The sequence below is a fragment of the Canis aureus genome, chromosome 32, assembly GCF_053574225.1.
Source record: "Canis aureus isolate CA01 chromosome 32, VMU_Caureus_v.1.0, whole genome shotgun sequence".
Lineage (NCBI taxonomy): Eukaryota > Metazoa > Chordata > Mammalia > Carnivora > Canidae > Canis > Canis aureus.
This window is the reverse complement of record NC_135642.1, coordinates 6,383,638-6,398,472: the sequence shown is the minus strand read 5'-3', so window position 1 is coordinate 6,398,472 and position 14,835 is coordinate 6,383,638. Positions and strand designations below refer to the sequence as shown.

At 39.6% G+C, this 14,835-nt stretch overlaps 2 protein-coding genes across 2 annotated transcripts in view; both read left to right on the top strand.

The window, feature by feature from the left end:
- LOC144302929 (uncharacterized) overlaps nucleotides 1–9,684 on the top strand; it is a 107,445-nt gene extending 97,761 nt beyond the window's left edge. Inside the window, exon 7 of the mRNA XM_077880454.1 lies at nucleotides 8,460–9,684. The gene's annotated coding sequence lies outside the window, so the exon portion shown is untranslated. The remainder of the gene's footprint in view (nucleotides 1–8,459) is intronic.
- The window catches only part of RYR3 (ryanodine receptor 3), a 513,451-nt gene that overhangs the window by 6,019 nt on the left and 492,597 nt on the right, over nucleotides 1–14,835 (top strand). The window lies entirely within an intron of this gene.

Genomic DNA, 14,835 nt, shown 5'->3' with positions numbered 1-14,835 from the left:
ACCTCTTTCAGGTCAGAGAGAGGGAGGAAGAAGTGCCAGCACCCTGGTCCTGATCCTGCTACTGGGAGGAGCCTTGGGAGGTGCCAGGATTATTTTTCACCCTCCTTCTGTCCTTTCTGATTCCTGATTGTTAGAAAACAAAGTTCAGATGGGCTCTGAGCCTGATGATGCAGTATTCAAGAATAAAAGCTGTGCTGTCTCTCTCCTCACCCATGCTTCTTGCCCCATCTAGCCCAGAGCACGTTGCTGACCTACGGGAGCACAGCGGGCTGTTGTCCCTTTAGGTGGGACACAGCCCTGTGGGAAGGAGGTGGTGAGACACAAGCCCTCCCCGTTTCTTCCTTTCCCCTCTACCTCATTTGGGCAGTGAATGCCCTTATTGGTCTCCCCCTGCCCCACACAGGCTTGCCTACTTGAGGAGGCTGAGACCTCCTTTACTGGATTTGACACCCAAGAAGAAGGAAAGCAAACATTTTATCTTAAAATCAGACTACAGAGAGCTTCAGAAATTTCACTCCACATGAACCATCCCCTCTGGGGTGACAGCTGCTTGCTGCTGCTTTACTTCAGGAGTGCAAAAGAGGCAGGACAGGATACAGAACTGCTGCTGCCTGTGCAGAATCTCGCAGGCCATCAACAGCTTTTCCACTGAGTTCAGTTTGTGTGTGGTTTTATGCTACAGGAGCCAACCAGTGTGAAGAGCGAGGTGGCACAGCTTTGAACCAAGTGTAAATTTTCACTCGAAAATCTGGGTTGGTTGTGGGTGTACAGAAAGCCATTTTTCTTATTCTGCCTTTGAAATAAGGCATAGACTTAAGAACTTCCCTCTATCAAAATGCGGAAATGCAACATTGTTAGCTCAGCGGGTACCCATTAATGATGATCTTCGGCTGAGCAGAGCCGGTTCCTGAAGGAATAGGAATTGGACTGGTGAAGGATGAGAGCATTTGGGAACATTGTGGGGAGCGCCAAGCCTGAGTGATCATGCCCAGGATCTTGGGAAACCCTGAGCAGCAGGGGGAGCATCAGGGCACAGAAGTTGAGTTCTCTCATCTCGGTCTACTTAAGACCTTTGATTAGAGGAGAGGAAGCCTTGAACTATGTGGGAGAAAGTGGCCAACCTCATTTCAAGCATTGGAAGGAGTACTGTTTGCAGCCAGGACTAGTGCTGATACATACTCTGTTTTACATGGTTCAGAATCAGGAGCAACAGTTAGAATAAGAAAGTCTCAGATTTTTATAACTTAGGGCAGGGTAACTCTGTGTCAAAGTAAGAGCTAAGGTGCTGCCTTCCTGACGTAGAAAAGTGTTCAAGTGACAAAAGTCCATTATTGGTTATCATGTTTATTGATAGGTTGCTCATCATTATCACAAGCAAATGCCCCAGCATTCCTGATACCAGCATAGAGCAATTTCTACTGAAACAAACAAAAAAAGGGCAGGGTGGGGAGAGAATGCCAGGGAGAGCTGCCTGTCTCTCACCAGAGCAAATAGGAGAGGCTCTTACTGGAAGGTACATGCTTCTCAGCAGACCAGTGGTGGGGCCTCGCATTTACTCTCTGATAATTTCACAGTTGAGTTCTCTAATGGGCCTGAGCAGAGAGAGCAAGTCAGTGGGACTACAGGAAGAAATGGAAAGTTCTCCATCAGTGGCACATAAATGTCCACGCTGTAAGAGGTATTGATTGGGACTGGCTGCGCTCTATGCCATGGACCAGATCCAGACTGTAAATCATCCTAGAGCTACAAGAGATCCAGGGGGCCACAACTCTACGTTAAACCAAACGCTGAATCCAAAAGGTCAAGTCAAAACAGGGCAGCCACTCCTGGATCAGTGTGGGCCCCTCATGAGCCCTTCCATCTGTCCATGATCATCATCGTCGGTCATCAGGACACATAGCTGTTGTTCTGAACTATAGCAGTGATCTACCCCCAAGTCAACCCCTCTTCTATCTAGACTGGCCAGAAAAGGGGAGTCCAAGAGTGAACCATAGTGATGTCTTGAACAGATCTCATTTCTTTCCAAACAGGATTTTGAGATGAAAAAACGTAACAGAGAACATACGAGCCAAGTAGGTAAACTCAGAGCTAAAGCACTTGCTCTATTTGGTGGGATTTCTATCACCAGGTATCTTTAGGATTGTCTGCCCTTCCCTGGGCTTTAATTCCTGCATTTATAGAAACGTAGTAATAATGACGATATCTCAGGGATGCTTTGAAAATAGTAGTGAAGGGACTCCAGGTGTCCTCCAGGAGAATTAGGTTTGTATACATGGAGGCAGTAGCTTGGAATAAAAGTTGTTTTGTTGCCCAATTACATAAAGAGGTTCCTGTCAACCTAAAGCATGAGCCATAGATTCTAAACTCCAGAAATACAGGGGCTTTAAATTCAATCTTCTCTGAATCTCCAGGCACCACAGGGCTCACAAACTTGAACACTTTGGTGGCCAGGCAGGTAACTAGATGTGTGAATTGGGCTTTATCTGCAAAGAAAGGTGGGCCTGGTATACACATTCAAATAAAAAATCCTTAAACACTTCCAGCCAAGCAAAACACCTTTGCAGCAGGACAGTGAGCTGCCTGCCAGTTTCCAGCCATGGATGAACCCTCACATTTTAAGTGCATAAGCTGCTTAGAATGCATGAATATTTTTACGAGAAGGATTAGGCTCATAATATACATCAAGGTCCTTGGATGAAAATGTCAACATAAAAGACAGTGTATCATTTATCACAGTATATGAGAGACAGATTGGCAGGCAGACAAATTAACAGGCTTAATAAATGAGGGACTTGATCATCAAAATGAATCAGATTGTACTAGCCTTTAAAAACCCTTTCAAATTGTCATACAGATACAGATATCATTAAACTGAAATAAGCAGGGTGTCCATTCAGCATCTGTTGACCAACTACTCTATCACTGGCCCTGATCAAGTGACTGGCAGTTACACAGATGAATAAGACATTTTAACATTCAGTGCTTCCAAGGGCTGATGGTCAAGAGGGGGCTCAGTCTTGTTTTGAGGTGGCAAGGTTATCAGTCATGTCAGATGAATTTGTAACATTTAATTTGACTTTTCCATACCTCCATGGTACAAAAAGTAATTATTTGATTTATTTATGGATTGATTTGGGAGAGAAAGAGTGTATGAGTGGGCAGGTGGGTGGGGAGGGCCAGAGGGAGAGGGAGAAGCAGGCTCCCCAATGAACAGGGAGCCCAAGGTGGGGCTCCGTCCCAGGACTCCAGGATCATGATCCAAGCCAAGGGTAGACACCTAACTGACCGAGCCACCCAGGCGCCGCAAAAAAAGTAGTTCTTATTGGGATACGTGACCTTGGGGCAGTTTCTTCACTTCTGTGCCTATTTCCTCATGTGTTAAATCTGAGTGTCTGCCTTAGATGGTTATAGTGAGGATTCAGCATCTGTGTCAGGTGCTTGGAAGAGTGCCCGACATATAGTAAGTCCTCAATAAATATTAGCTACTAATACAGTTTCAATAAATAGCATAAACATGGACGTTAGGCACACTGGGTACGCTAAATGTCATTGCATATTTATTTTCTCATTGAAAAGTACAAAAGGACAATGCCCTGTGATTATTCCATGTTCTTGATTCCTGGCATTCTTCTTAACTATGATGTGACCAGGCCTTGTGATTGGAAATGAACCTGGAATGGTCATGGCCGCGGGAGCACAGATAGATGGGTCAGTTCTTAAGCGTCTCCTTTGTAAAGCCTCTTGATTCAAATACTCACTGACTTTTCCCCTAGCAATTTTTGATTACCTGTGTCAATGGATGAGCAACGCAATTCGGAGAATCCTAAACACAGACAACGTGTCCTTGGTTTGGGGAGAGTTCTCTTTCAACCTATGTTTTAAATATAGAAATGTGCCTTTCTGGGAATGCACTGTGTTTTCAGCAACACAAGGTCATCCTACTGTAAGGATCTGGCTATGTACTCTCTTGATTCCTATTCGTGACTAAGGATGCAAGGCGTGCACCTAAAGTAAAGCTTGGTTCTTGTTACATGGTTTAGTGACCTTTCCTCTGGGGGTCCTGTTATGGGCAGTGGTTCAAGCCTCTGATTCTTACCCTACCTCTCAATCCAATGTTATTCCCATCTTTCTCCTCTCTTCTTTCCATGGAATTAAATTGGATACTGTTGGCCACGTAATCTGTATTGACAATTGTCCTGTCCCTGGATGAGAGTAGCTGTTTACTTAGTTAAAATACTGTGCTCCTTGACCAGTGACAGGTGTATAGGAAGTCTAGGCACATAGGCTAACTAATGGCGCCTTGGTTTTGATAGGTTATTATCACCCTAGTTTGGCTCTTTATTTTCACTCAGAAAGCAGGTCCTAACAACAGAAAGCTTAATTGGGCTAAGCAGTTGGGAAATTTAACTAAAAGAATTAAAGCAAGATTCCCCCAAATAATAGAGAATGGTTGGGCTTTTGATTTCCTTAAAGTAAGGAGGTGATTTCTCTTGGTGTTTAACTTGGTGTTTCAGTAGCAATACATTTCACTTTTTAAGTTGTGAATGGAAACTAAACTATATGAATGATCTATTTCATATACTCCAGCCTCAGTTTTTTAATCTGTAGCATGGTAAAAATCATAACAAATTCTCAGGGAGGGGTCAGGATGAAATGACCAGACTCCAAGATTCCCCAGAGCGAGGCCATATTCTATCACTATTAGCCGCCTCTTTTCCCTGACATCCGAAAATGTGTGGTTCTTGAGGATGTCTTCAGAAAGCATACTTTCTAAAGTATAAAATGCTGCAAGATGTACACATGCATATTAGAAGCTGGGCAACAGTGAAGTCTGATTACATATGCAGAGAGCTCATCATTATAATCAAATAAATTTAAGATCGAAGTTATTCTGACTTATTCTTGTACATAAATATTATTTTACTGGTTCCTAATTAGACGTAATTGTACAAATCACAGAAATGACTATAATTAGTATAAATTTTGCCTAGCCAAACCAATCTTTTTTTTTTAAAAAAAAAAGAGTGAAAAATTAAAAAACAATTGAATAGCATTGTTCTCTCTTCTTATTGGCCTTGAACTTGATGGTTTCTCTGGTACCATTTCCAGATCACTGTTACTACCATTGCCATCAGCATCAACCCCATTACCACCTGGAGTGTCTGCTAAGAGAGTGGTTAAGAGCTCAGAATAAGACCATGGTGTGAATTCTAGATTTGTCATTTCTAAGCTATGAGACCCTGACAGTTTCTTCACCTCTAAAATAGAGGTATTAATAGCTTCTTACGTGGCTGTTGAAATAATTAATTATGGTGATGTTTGTAGAACTGTAGTAAGCACAATACCTACTTCATACTGTGTGCATTTTCTCTTCTGTGCAAAATTCTGTGATATGACGTAATACATATTTTAAGGTCAATCTTATTGCCCAGTGGCCGGGGCCTCCCTCTGCTGGGGTCCTAGCATCCATGTTCAGCCTGTGCTTCTGCAAGCTACCTGGGGTCCTGCAGCAGCTGCTCTTTCATGATACGGGAACCGTTTTGGAGGTAGAAGATGTACTTAAAACTGTTTATTTACTACAATTTCTAACTCAATTAATTTGGGGGAAACATCTAAATAGCTCTTCCACTTGCTTTTTAGAAGCCTTAGCCAAATGAAAACCTGTGGGTGTGCATGTGTTTGTGCTTGATTTTCTGAACACATGAAGGTTGCAGTCCCAAGTTGTGTTCTTAGCGAAAGGCAGGAGCCTGTGCCTGATTCCCAGCTGTTTGGTAGATGATGACAATTATGTTGACTGAGCCTCAGGGTTTGCTCTGGTCTCCGGCTGTGCTAAGTACACATCACTTATGTTCATGACGAGGGCTTTAGAATACACATAGGAAGGCACTCATCTCACAAAGCAAAGAGGCTCCCAGATCTAGTCTAAGCTCCTGAAATCAAATGAAAATTCAAAAGCAGGTTTATTTGGGTTTTGGAGTAAAAGAGATTTAGGATTAATGTCTCTCTAGCCCATAGGTTAAGTATAATATGTCATTGGGGAGAATATGATCCCTTTGTTCCAGACATCTCTCTCATGTGTGATAAGGTACATGGAACTCATGGCATCGAGGATACTGCTTTAGATTGACATTATCTCCAAGGCAGGGGGTGGGGAAGGGGATTTAGATGTTGCTACACCTGCTCCTGGATGATCAGATTATCAAGGAATAAAACCTTGATCTAGGAGTACAGCATTTGAGGTTGAAAGATAAGGAATGGTCACTAGGGCATTGTCAAGTTCAGTTCTACAACAGGTTACTTTGAATCCCCTAAAGAAATAGGGGAGAGGGAGGATACATTAAAAAAAAAGAAGGCGGGGCAGCCTCGGTGGCGCAGCGGTTTAGTGCCGCCTGCAGCCCGGGATGTGATCCTGGAGACCCTGGATCAAGTCCCACGTCGGGCCCTCTGCGTGGAGCCTGCTTCTCCCTCTGCCTGTGTCTCTGCCTCTCTTTCTCTCTCTCTGTGTCTCTATGAATAAATAAATAAATATTAAAAAAAAAAAAAGAAGGCGGTACATATGGGGTGCCTGGGTGGCTCAGTCGTTTAAGTGCTTGACTCTTGATTTTGGCCCAGGTCATGATCTCAGGGTTGAGATTGAGCCCACATCAGGCTTCTGTGCTGTGTGTGGAGTCTCTTGGGATTCTGTTTCTCCCTCTACCCCTCTTCCCACCCTCCACCTACCACTTGTGTTTTCTCTAAAAATAAAAGATAAAGATAAGGAGCAAAGAGACCAAGCATTACTAATTTCGTAAGTTTTACCCCAGTCTTATTTTGTAGATGCCAATATCTTAGATGGAACTCAATATTTTCCATTAGTAGAGGAGAGATTCTAATGATTGGTGACACTGACCCAACAACATCATGGAATCATCCAGGCTGGGGGTATGGGGACTGACGTCTCAGTTTCTGACTTCAGTCGCTTGTATGGAGTCAGCTTGTAGAAACCAAGAAGTGAGGATGGCTCTGCCTGACTCTCAGGACTAAACATACACATGGGACATTTCCAGGTCCTTATGGAAAGAGAAAGCAGATATGGGACAATTTCATACCAGTGAAGCGCATGTGTGTTCTGTATGTCATTGATGCCAGTTTGAAGACTATTGATATTTTTGTGGTTTTTGTGTTTCTAGATGTTTGTAAAGGGATGCTTACTTGAGAAACAAAAGGTTATTTTGATGTTGGTCTTAGAAAAGATTTTTGTGTGCTTTTAACAGTTTTAATCTGTACCGGATACAAGCTAATAACTACAAGCATGTGCCCCTTTATTTCCATGAGATTCTTGAGTGCTATCAACAGCACATACAAGCCTCTTCTACTGGCATGTGAATATGAAGATTTAGAACAAAACTGGGTCATTATTAATATCTACAGATGAAAGGAAGACATTTTATTACTAGCTCAAATTTCTGGATTATTCAAGATTGATTTTTGTTTTGCATTATACTTTACCACTTTCATGTTGCTCGGCTTGTTTTTACTTTTAGATTTTTCCTACTTCTTCGTAGCCCTAATTCCTCCTTTAGAACCTCCTTTTGGACCTTATTTGGAGATTTCCTTCTGTAGGTCCTGAATAGGACTGTAATGAAGTTCCTCTTTCTTTCTTGTATAAGTCTGTTGAGGATGATTTTTTGTGGTGTTTTTCAGTGTCTGAAACCTGAGCTAAATTAGAGCTAATGCCCTTCTAAAAGAATCATGGGATATTTATAGCTAGCTAAAGACCCATGACAATCATCTTTTAATTTTTGTGTTAGGAAACTGAGATCCTATGTGTTATCCATTCATTCCTTTATCCACTGGGCATTGTTGAGCACTTAACTGTGAAAGACACATGCTAGGGACCGAAGGACATTTAAAGGTGAGCAAAATACACAATTCTATTCTCAAGGATCTTCAAGCGTGGCAGGGGAATTTGACATCTAGAGAATTGACAGTGGAGTATGACAAAGAATGTGTTAAATAAAGGTAAAAGTTACACACTTTTGAAGGGATAGTTAATTTTGACTAGTCAAGGAAAATTTGAAAATGGGGAGCACTTGAACTGGATGGATTCTATAAGGTGTTGGTAGATGGAAAATGGAGTTAAAAGTGCATTTCAGATACAAGGATCATCATGAAGTAAATAAAACCCAGGGTGTGAGAATCTGAGATGTTCTCAAGGAACTATAAAGACTGGAGCATATGGGTTACATGGGACAGACTATTGGGAGCTGAGAGTGGAAAACTATCTTGGGAGCAAATCAGATGATCTGGCCTTTTTTTCTTTCAATAATAGAGAACTAGCTAACATAAATACAATTCATTCTAAAAATTTCCAAAGGCGATGCTTATGTTAATTTAGTACAACAAGGTTTTGGTAGAGTAGAATATATAGATAGAGATTATGTAAGGGTGCTTTTTATATTGTTTTTTTCAATTCACAGTTATATATCTGATGCTGTAGAATCTTGTTGGCCCTTTAAGAGGACAAACATGATCACTTGAGCAACTACATTTGTCCAGACTGGACTCCAGACGGGGAACTGGCCTTGCTCCGGAATGGAAGTCAAGAAGGGTGTCATGTTGCACCTAAATGCTTCTTCATGGAGAAACACTCTGTAGCTACAAAAGGTGATTGACTTTGGCTCAGGACAAGGGGTTTTACGTGGCAGAAGCAGCAGTATAGGTACTTCCAGAACGTCTACAAAACAGAAACTAATAAGCACTGAAGGGTTGTAGCTGAATTAAAGGCTTTATGAAGCACTGGCTGTTAAGTCTCAGTGGTGTCCCTCCTACCTCAGACTGTTGAACTTTGGTCCCTGCAGCCCTGCCAGAGGCAGGGTGGGACACAGGAGCCCTGTCAAGGCCAGTGGTAGAGTAGATTCTACAGACCTTACTACCCTGGCTCTTGCCCTTTTATGACTGACCAGTTTGTCACATCTAATACTGAAGAAAAGTAGAAGATCAGAATTGAAATCAATACATTCAGATTATTTATTTAGAATTTTAGTGAGGAATAAAAGTTTAGTGAGGAATATGACTGCTGAATAATTGATAATTATTGTTGCCTGGACTAAATAATCAGGCACTTGATCATATTGTGCAAACTTTATGGTTTCTTAGGATTCTAATCAGTGCTCATTCATGAACACAGTGACTCAGTGATTTCTTGAGTGAGTGATTTTTTTTTTATTGTTTCTGCAAGTCCTCATTACTTAGACTAGTTATTCAGCATACCCAAATGACATGTTCTTACCTAGTTACTTAGAACGAGGGACTTCACATTCACAAATTTTAAGTTCCATTCTGAATTAGACAGTTGAACATCTAATGGGACTGATTCTTTTTCCATAAAGTTTAAAAGGTGTAATATGATTAAGTCAGAGATTTGGGGATTTTGTTGCTGTTTCTGGTGTATGCCCAATGGGCAGCATAGCACAGCCCATATTCAGCATATTCAGCATGTGCTGAATAAACATTTATAGAACAACCTAATAAAGCAAAATGAATAAAATGGGAGGAAATATAAGTTTGTTTGAAATCTGATACCTCGTGTTTTAACTAAACTCTACTTCTAGTGTCCACCTCTATAGTATCATTGGATTCTTCTTTGTGGGGTATCATCAGAGCTCTGCCCATAAACACCCTTATCTTTCTAGAGTGCTTCATCTGTCTCTTTTTTTTTTTTTTAATTTTTATTTACTTATGATAGGCGCACAGTGAGAGAGAGAGAGGCAGAGACACAGGCAGAGGGAGAAACAGGCTCCATGCACCAGGAGCCCGACGTGGGATTCGATCCTGGGTCTCCAGGATCGCGCCCTGGACCAAAGGCAGGCGCTAAACCGCTGCGCCACCCAGGGATCCCCTTCATCTGTCTCTTTTTGAACTTACTATTGTTCACTTGTAAATCCGTTTAGTGAAGAGGGCCATCCATCATTTACTCTTTCTGCCACCTGGTCCTCAGTTATCCCTTCTTGGAAACCTTCCTTCAGGTCTCAGGTCCTATGCTTCACTTTCAGAGGAGCCCTCTCGCTCACTAATCTACATGGGGTCATTAAAGTGAATGCCCCAGGTAACACTTTCTTTGTTTCCATCGAGGGCTTTCTTATAGTTTTGGGGACATTGCATATATGCTGTGATGGGTACACATAGCATGTTTTAGTTAAAACTGAGCTTTCCTAGATGTTATAGAGGTGTAATTGCTGTCTTGTACTTTGGCTCATGGATCTATTGTTGCCATTCCAGTGTATGAATCACTTCACAGCTTTTTATTTTATTTTATTTTATTTTATTTTATTTTTTAAAGATTTATTTATTCATAAGAGACAGAGAGAGAGAGAAAGAGAGAGAGAGAGAGAGAGAGAGAGGCAGAGACACAGGCAGAGAGAAAAGCAGGCTCCATTCCGGGAGCCCGATGTGGGACTCGATCCCTGGACTCCAGGATCATGCCCTGAGCCAAAGGCAGGTGCTAAACCACTGAGCCACCCAGGCGTCCCTTCACAGCTTTTTAATAACCCCAAATCTGGCATCCATTCAATTACATGTAGGGGCGCCTGGGTGGCTTAGTCAGTTAAGTGTCTGCCTTTGGCTCAGGTCTGGTCTCAGGGTCCGGGATCGAGCCCCACATTGGATTGATTCCCTGCTCAGTGGGGAGCCTGCTTCTCTCTCTTCTCCCTACTTGTGTTCTTCTCTCTCCCTCTCTCCCCTCTCTCTCAAATAAATAAAATAAAAATCTTTAAAGAAAAAAAAACCTCTGAATACATCTAAGCCTGTTAGACTACTGTCTTTCCCTCTTCCTTCTCAGGCCTCCCTATTCTCTTTTCCTTCATCCCTTGCTCACTAATTTTACATTTTTTTCCTCTCTCTCTCCCTCATTTTCAGCTTCTCCCTCTCCTCATTTCTAGCATTCTCTTTTTCTGGTCTTTTCTCTGGAATTATCTGGAATAATCATGTAGGCCAGCAGGGCTCCAGTGAAAGGTAACACAAGTTTAGGGCCATAGAAATTGTTCCTTGCATTGGCTTTTTGTACTTGCCACCAAATCTGGTCAAGCAGTTCAGGGACTGTCTCCTGCTTCCACTTCTTCACCATACCCATTCCCTCTTCCTGACTTAGAGACTTCTGGAGGATGTGTCAAGCTCATAGGATGGTGAATTTTTTTTCTCTATGGGTAAGAGTGATTATGTAGATCTAGGCTAGATTTCCATGAGTGGGTCAGCATCAAATATTTAACTTCATTCTCTAAGAAACTAAAATTTTCATGTCCCCAGGGAAGTCACTTACTGAGGGACATGAGTGATGCTAATAAAAGTTCCAAGAGATTTATATAAAAACTAGAAAGTTAGGCTTCAAATTTACCAGGAGAATATACTTGGTTCAAACCATTATGTATGTAGGGTTTTAAAACTCATTAAGCTGCTTGATGAGTGAAGAATTGATGGTGACAGAAGGAAATTGATGTTTCTGAAAGGACATTTGCATCAGGCTCTTTTGTTTTAGTTTGTGGAGAAGTATTCCACTTTGGTGCATTTTGGTCAGAAGTGGAACTTGTATTGTGTATAAGAAGCTGGAGCCACACTAGTAAATGCTTAATCTCAATATTCTCAATATTCCTTAACATCAAAATTACATTACAACATGATCTGTTTTTTACAACTTGACAAATGGTAGTTTATTTTTTTTATACTGATCTTCTGCCCATTAGATCGGTTCTTTTTTTTTTTTTTTGAGTTGTATGGATTCTTTACATATTTTAGATATTAGCCCTTTATCAGATATGTGATTTACAAATATTTTCTCTCCTTCTGTAGGTTGCCTTTCCATTTTGTTGATGAGTTCCTTTGCTGTGTGGGAGCATTTTAGTTTGATGTAATCCTGCTTGTTTACTTTTGCTTTTATTGTTTTTACTTTTGTGTCAGATTCAGAAAATCATTGCCAAGACTTATGTAAAGTAGCTTACTGTGTATGTTTTCTTCTATGAGATATATGGCTTAAGGTATTATGTTCAAGTTGTTAAGCCATTTTGAGTTAATTTTTTGTGTATAGTATAAGAAAGGGGTCCAATTTCATTCTTTTGCAGGTGGTTGTCCAGTTTTTCCAACACCATTTGTTGAAGGCTGCCCTTTCCCCATTATATATTCTTGGCTCCTTTGTCCTAAATTAACTGAATATCTATATCTATATCTATATCTATCTACATATAGTACTATAATTTATATATTTATAGTACTATAGTTCAAAATATTTGTACATTATTCTTTGTACTATAGTTTGCAATCAGAAAGCATGATGCCTCCAGTTTTGTTCCTCTTTCTCAAGATTGCTTTGGCTGTTCAGGATCTTTTCTGGCACCATTGTGTTTTAATATGTCTCCTTGGGTTTTGGCTTTATTTTGGGTAGAGGAGGGTATGTTTGAGGATTTAATGCATTCAGATTTTCCAGTCCTCTGTAAATGAAGAGACCTCACCTCCTTTCTAGGTAGCTGTTCTCCCCGAGGCAGAGCACTTAAGTGACAGAGACTTTTGAACTTTTGTGAGAAGAGTTGAGATAACTTATTTTAAAGGTTGTTCAAGGTTTTCAGCCTCTTTATCCTACTGCATTTTTTTTTAATACATTGGAGTTAACTTTTTTTCCTAGCTAGATATACTTTGGAAACTTTGGAGGAATAATCTTTTAAGATTGATTCATTCTCTTTCAAATAGTAACTTTTAAATGTTCTTGAAACTAATGGAACATTATGTGTCAACTATACTCAATAAAATAAAATATTTACTGAAAACACATAAACATGTGAAATACTCTTTTTTTTTAAAAAAGATTTTATGTATTTATTCATGAGACACACACACACACACACACACACACACACACACACACACACACACAGAAAGAGAGAGGCAGAGACACAGGCAGAGGGAGAAGCAGGCTCCATGCAGGAAGCCTGACGTGGGACTCGATCCTGGGTCTCCAGGATCAGGCCCTGGGCTGAAGGTGGCGCTAAACCGCCGAGCCACAGGGGCTGCCCCAAAATATTCTTGATACCTGGGATTTTCGGGTACATTCACAGTGTTAAGGCAAAATAACCTGTCCTTAAATTCATTCCACCTATTATCTTATAGCTGTTTCAGTTTGCTGATGTTCTTATAAAGTACATCACTAGCTAATTCCACAATTAGGAAGATGTACTGAAGCATAGTCTGGTTTAATTAAGTAATTTTTGGTAGCAAATTAGAAATAGATTCTTAACTAGAAAATAAAATAGACTCTTAATAGTTTAACTATTTGGTGGCAAATTAGAAAACAGACCCTTAGTTCCCTTGATTCACCTAGTGATAATACTTCTAGCAATTTTTTGGTATGACAAAAAATATATGCAGACAATATATATTTATACATGAAATATAATAATTATGTGATTTTAAAATAAATGCTTACTAAAATAATTCTGTTGTGACAAAAAATATATGCAGTATATATTTATATGTTAAGTGCTAAAAACAAGATATCCAGTGAAATGATCTTCCAGGAGTGAAGACTAAATAAAAACCTTTACAGACAAAACAAATCTAAGAAAGTTTGCCACCAATAGGACTTAACTAATGTATAGCCATACATTAAAAAGAATAAAAATTATTCCAGAAGGAGGGTCTGAGGAAAAGGAGGAAATGGTAAGAAAAACAAACTAAAACTAAAACTAAAATGGTGAACAACTCTCTATTAAAGAGTAACATTATGTTTTGGAGTTAAAAATTGATATATGACCAAAATTTTGAACAATAGTAGCATATAAATCAGGAAGGAGGTAATTGAGGATAAATAAATTATCCTTTTATTATCTTAGGATGGTAAAGGTATTCATTTTAGACTTTCAGTTAAATATGCAAGTTAAAATTTCTAATTTAGAAATTAGCCAGTAAATAAAGGAAAGAAAACCTCTGTAAAAGAAAAAGAAAATGTAGTGGGGGAAATCAGTCAATCTAAAAGAAGACAAAATCAGAAATATAAAATCAGATGCTCAAAGTAATCCAGATATAGTGATGATTACAATAGATTAAGTGGACTTACCATCCAGTTAAAGTCAAAGATTCTAAGTGGATACCTAAACAAAAACTCAAATATATACAGTTTACAAGATATGCAATTTGGACATAGAAAAAGTTTAAAAATATTATTGGAAATGAATAGGGACACAGCTATCTTCATATGAGACATTAGCTCACTTGGTAGTTATAAAAGGTTTAATTGGCATATATCTGAAAAGATAAAGCAAAAATGGTCAGTTTACAGGAGAAACTGATAAATCTACCCTTTAGTGGAAAACTTTAACATTATTCTCAATAATTCATTGATTAAGCAATTAGTAAGGATCTAAAAAATTTGAAAGATACAAGTAATGAGATACTACATCCAACAACTACAGAACACATAATATTTTCAAACACATTTAAAAATTTAAAAAGTGATCCTATAACTAGCTAGGAAGAAAAATTTCTAAAAATTCTAGAAAATCAGTATCATACAAATCTACTCCCTTACCACAGAACAATTTAGATTGGAAATCAGTTGCCAAAAAACATGGTTTGAAGTTTAAGGAACACACATTGTAAATGATCCACGAATCAAGGAAATCATACCAGATATGAGAAAACACTAAGGTCAGAAGAGTTAGAAAAATATAATAGCAAGATTCATGTGATATAACTCAAGCAATACTTAGAGAAAAATTTCTAGCCTTAAAGTAGAGATTCACAAACTTTCTTTCTTTTTTTTCAATTGGAGTTCAGTTTGCCAACATATAGCATAACACCCAGTGCTCATCCCGC